Source organism: Bubalus kerabau, chromosome 3 (genome assembly GCF_029407905.1).
Source record: "Bubalus kerabau isolate K-KA32 ecotype Philippines breed swamp buffalo chromosome 3, PCC_UOA_SB_1v2, whole genome shotgun sequence".
NCBI lineage: Eukaryota > Metazoa > Chordata > Mammalia > Artiodactyla > Bovidae > Bubalus > Bubalus kerabau.
Window position 1 is genome coordinate 146,629,748 of NC_073626.1, and position 6,000 is coordinate 146,635,747.

Below are 6,000 nucleotides of genomic sequence, written 5' to 3' on the forward strand. Positions count from 1 at the left end.
ATGGACTTGGGACTGCACTCTATTATATGACTTCCATAGCCCTGCTAGATGATACTCTATCACTATCATCTATAATCCAGTACCCAATCACCCTTGGAAAATCTGCTTTTCCTGAGTGTGCCGTTATGGGGTAAATAACCATAAGTCCTTTGGGGGTAGACTGGGGAAGTAGCTACTGCTATGACATCACATGCTGCTATGTGATGTCATACTTATGTGACATCATAGCTCCCTTCCTCCGAAGGAAATAACCTTCCCTTTAACTAGTGGATTCTGAGCCTGAGAATAGTGTGAGGGACTGTGCTTTTCCAAAATACAGCATCTAACATCAGTTTTCTGTTGGCCCCCTACTGATTTTTTTGTGATAGAAGTCAAGAAACACCTTCATCAGAGGCTCAATTGTCTTGCCCCTAGGAATACCTTGATCTGTTAGATATCTTCACAGATTCCTGTGGGGCATGGGCTCCTCATTGTCATTCTAGCTGTACACCCATTATGGAAATTATATTCACCTTGCTTCTGATGGTTAAATGCTCCCACCTGGCCTCTAGTGGGCTGGAGGCTTATCATCCCCAATGATGCTAAGTAGCCCAGGTCTGTAATAACCTTCATTTCACCCTGCCTGGCTCACAAATGATAACCACCATTAACTTCTCTCCTCCCCTATTGCAATAGTGAAGGGATATCTTCTGGACCCTCTGGGGAACATAGAGAGCTGGGTTTTATTTTTACTTTTTTATTATGTAATAAATCCATTCATAGATGTCCATATCTATGATCCTTTTGACCCTTTCCTTAATATGGTGCCAAGACCATTCTGGCATCTCCACTTTATTTACTCTAGGCCTCCAGAAAATGGGAGGCTTGTGAGTTAAGTTGCCATTGCTGCAGTAGATTAGGCTGGGCTCCAATAGCCCTTGCCAGGATGTAGATCCTGCCAGCACTCCTATCAAGACACTTTTCCTTATCAAACCTTATATTCCTCTCTGAACAGCCTCAAGTTGCATTCCCAAGCATGTTGCCTTGAAATTTGTTGGTATATATAAGCCCATGTGTGCATACAAACATGCTAAGTCGCTTCAGTCATGTCCGACTCTAGGTGACCCCACAGACTGTAGTCTGCCAGACTCCTCTGTCCATGGGATTCTCCAGGCAAAAAACTGGAGTGGGCTGCCATGCCCTCCCCCAGAGGATCTTCCCAACCCAGAGATCAACCCAGGGTCTGCTGCATTGCAGCAGAGTCTTTACCATCTGAGCTATCAGGGAAGCCCCCATTTGTAAGCCCTTTGGTGAATAATTCCCCTTTTCCCATAGTGCCGGACATTGTGAGAAGTTGTAATTTTCCAAGGTGGTACTTAACATGAACTTTCTACTCTCCCACTATTGATGTTCCGATTGTATAAGTCAAGCAACAGAATCATCAGATACCCAGCATTCTTGCCCCTAGGAATAGCATAGTCTCTTAGATACCTTCCCAGAGTGCTGTGGTTCATGGGTCCTCATTGTCAGTCCAGCTATTTTCCTTTTTATGGAAATTACACTCATCTGATGCATGAACAGTGCTTCATGCTTGCACTATAGTAAGACTTGACCCTAGTTTTTGTTATAGACCAGAGGTGGGTCCATGAGGGTACATGAGCTGGACACTGAAAGTTGCTGTAAAATTAAAGAGCAGAGCTATGCCCATTTATGTATTATCTATGGCTATGTTTATGCCTACAATGTGGGAGACCCAGGTTCAATCCCTGGGTCGGGAAGATCCCCTGGAGAAGGAAATGGCACCCCACTCCAGTACTCTTGCTTGGAAAATCCCATAGACTGAGAAGCCTGGTAGGCTACAGTCCATGGGGTCGCAAAGAGTTGGACACGACTGAGTGACTTCAAGATAGAGATGTTCATGCCACAGAGGCACAGTTTAGTAGTAGAAACAAGGGCCATATGGTCTGTAAATCCTTAAATATTGAATTTCCGTCTCTTTTAAAAAGTTTGCCAACCCTAGTCTACATCAGTTATGTCTAATAGACCTTTCTGTGGTGATGAAACCGTCTAACTGCATTGTCCAACATGGTAGCTCCTAGCCACAAGTATTTACTGAGAACATGTAATATGGCTAGTGACAGAGAAAAGATTCTTGACTTTATTTCATTTGCATTAGTTTATAGTTACATGAGGCTTGTGGATGTTAAATTGGACAACACAAATGTTAAAGCAGTGAAGAAGTCCAGAAAAAGTGGCGATCTCAAGGAGGACAAACACATCTTGAAGTCATCGTTGCAGGAAAGGATCTTGCATAGTCTTCAGAAAATACAAGGTTGCTTTCCTCCAGTCAAGGGGAAAGGCTCACCTTTATTGGTCCAGGGGTCAGAGAAATCTAGGGGTTGACAGAGCTCAAGCACCTCCACCCAGAAGTCCTCATTCTAGGTCTCAAGTTGTGGATGACTTCAAGAGGCTGACTTCATAGTTCCACCACTTATATCTAAATCTTGGATCTGATTATTAGCACAGCTTTCTGGATCCTTTTAAACAATACCACTGATGCATTTGGTTTTCAGACCACACCTTGAATTGATAGATTGTTGATCTGAGTCTTCTATTTTCTTCCTTCGTTTGTATGTTAACAACAGCAACTAATTTCCCAGTCCTCATATCTTTCAAGCTTTGGAGCTACTGCATAAACCAGTACATCTCCTTCCACAGGATTCCCTTCTCAGTCCAAAATAGGTGAAATCTAAGAAACCAGGGCTTTGCCACACCAGAGGTAATCATCACCAGACTTAAGTGGGGCTAGCCCATCTTTCCCATCGGTATCTCATTCTGAGTGTCTGCTTCCTATAACAACTGTTGGTATCAACGTCCTTAGGCTGGATTCTCCCAGAAGCAGCCTCTGAACAAGGATATGAGTGTATGTGGTTCATGGGGGGCTGATTCTAGGAGAGAGGGGTCAGGGAATGAGACAGCAAGACAGGAAAGGGTAGGAAGCCAAAATAAGGTATATTAATAAGCAAGTCACTGTGGAGTGCATCTGGGGTTCATTCCTGCTGGGACCTCTGGGAAACGTTATAGAGCATATCTCAGACTTGTTCTTCTATAGCCCTGACTGAGAGATGTTCCCAATGTGTCAGTTTTCTGGCACTTCCTGCCTGTCCTATTCAGAAGATGAGATAAAAATTCTCAGGTGAAGAGTTGCAGGTGTTTGCCATCTTCATATTCAGGACTGCTGTGTGTTGGGGTGACATGAACTGGGGGGCATCAATGACATCTGCTACAACACTGACTATGTTAAAAGGTTTGTGAGTTCATAATGGAACTCAAACAAAGAGGAGTGGTCAAAGCAATAAAAGTAAAAATCAAAATGCAACACACACACACACACCCTCCTCCGTCCCCATTGGATGGCATCGGTATACAATACTTCACTCTGACAATTGGCAATTAAAGAGGAAAATGAAGCATTGAACCTAACTTTCCTGTATGAATTGTGTTTCAGTGTAATCAGCCCTGGTCAATGAAAAAAAAGTTAAAGAAAAATTATCATTTTCACCATTGTTTTGTGGGAGCAAAATAACATAAAGTCACTAATTCACTTTAACGTATTTCAGAATAAAAGAGGCAATGGCTGAAACGAGTAATGAGAAATGTTGATAAATGTCGAATAAATGGTGGTTCACTATACATTTTTTTTTTTAACTAAAAGAGAGAGAAAGTCCTTTTCTTTTCCCTTCCAGCACTGTCATTAGCCTTGGGTTGCATACACATTCTTAAAATTCTGATTACCCATTATTAAAATAAACAAAGCACTAAATAATGAACTGCAATTGACAGCTTTTTTCCTAAGATGCAAGTTCCAAATCATGGTGCCCATCCCTGCTTTGATCACACTATAACCTTCACATTTCCCTAATGAACTGATTCACTTACACAAAAGGTGTTATGAAATCTTTCCCATGTACACATCTCATAGGTTTGTTATGTGGATTTATTTTGTGTATGTGTGTGTATTTTAAAAACAGTGACTATGGAGCTCCCGTCAGAGGCTTTGGATCAACGGGAAGGTCCTAAGTGTTGACACTAAATGCTTCCCACTATCTCCTCCCCTTCCCAAACCTAAGAAGGAAAAAGAGCCTTTCGGTTCCTTCCAAATGTAAATATATTACCTGAGAAGGGCACTAAGTTAACTTATTAGCACCTTTTAACAAATAAGCAGAGTTTACTTTATCAGATTAACTGCAGCAAAGTCCCTAGGCAATGGGACTCCAGCTGCATGAATGTCAACAAGGACAAGGCAGTGGGGAAAAGGAAATAAATAAAATTCTATCTTACGTTTGTTTGTGGATATGTACTTTCTGATCTTTCCCAGACTCTGATGTTGGGAATGATTGAGGGCAAGAGGAGAAGGGGGCCACAGAGGATAAGATGGTCGGAAGGCATCAGCGACTCAATGGACATGAGTTTGAATAAACTCCAGGAGATAGTGAAGGACAGGGGAGCCTGGCATGCTGTAGTCCATGGGGTTGCAAAGAGTTGGACACAACTGAGCGGCTGAAAAACAGCAACAATGTACTTTCTGGGTGGCTATCTCTATGATCTAAATGTTTTCAATCTCATTTAATCATCACAGACCTCTGTTTAACAGAGATGGCTACAGTTAAATCATGGTCCCAGGTTCCAAAAGCTAATAATAACTGGTAGCATGAATCTTCTGACTCTGCAGTCCAAATGAAGAGTGGATGTCTGGAGACCAGAATGAGAACACTGAAGAAGAGCAATCAGCAGAGTGAGGACTTCTTAAACAAATATTGTATTTTAAAGCATATATATGGAATCAAGAAAAATGGTACAGATAAACCTATTTGCAGGGCAGAAAAAGAGGTGCAGATGTAGAGAATGAGCATGTGGACACAGAGGACAGGGAAAGGGAGGGTGGGACAAATTGGGAGATTGGGATTACATATATACACTACCATGGATAAAATAGGTAGCTAGTGGGAAGCTGCTATAAAGCACAGGGAGCTCAGCTCAGTGCTCTGTGACCTAGAGAGGTGAGATGGGGAGTGCGGTGAGAGGGGGGCTCAAGAGGGAGGGCATATATATATACATATAGCTGATTCACATTGTTGTACAGCACAAGCAACATGGCAAAGAAAAAATTTAATAAAGCTTTGTTATACTTAAGAAAGGAAGAAAAGGTGGGATATTTGCCCCCTAGACAAGGGGGTCCCCTTAGGCCTCCCTGATGTATCTGGGATTTCAGTTTCTATATTTGTCTCAAACTCAGTTCAGTTCAGTCGCTCAGTCATGTCCGACTCTTCACAACCCCATGAACCGCAGCACACCAGGCCTCCCTGTCGATCACCAACTCCTGGACTCCACCCAAACCCATGTCCATTGTGTCGGTGATGACATCCAACCATCTCATCCTCTGTTGTCCCCTTTTCCTTCTGCCCTCAATCTTTCCCAGCATCAGGGTCTTTTCAAATGAATCAGCTCTCCACATCAGGTGGCCTAAGTATTGGAGTTTCAGCTTCAACATCAGTCCCTCCAATGAACACCCAGGACTGATATCCTTTAGGATGGACTGGTTGGATCTCCTTGCAGTCCAAGGGACTCTCAAGAGCATCAATTCTTCAGTGCTGAGCTTTCTTTATAGTTCAACTCTCACATCCATACATGACTACTGGAAAATGTCTCAAACTAGTCAATCCTAAAGGAAATCAACCCTGAATATCAATGAAAAGACTGATGCTGAAGCTCCAAGACTTTGGTCACCTGATGCGAAGAGCTGACTCACTGGAAAAGACCCTGATGCTGGGAAAGATTGAGGGCAGAAGGAGAATGGGGTGACAGAGGATGAGATGGTTGGATGGCATCACTGATTTGATGGACATGAGTTTGAGCAAGCTCTGGGAGTTGGTGATGGACAGGGAAGCCTGGTATGCTGCTGTCCATGGGGTCACAAAGAGTTGGACACGACTGAGCAAACAAACTGAACAGCTAAAAGCA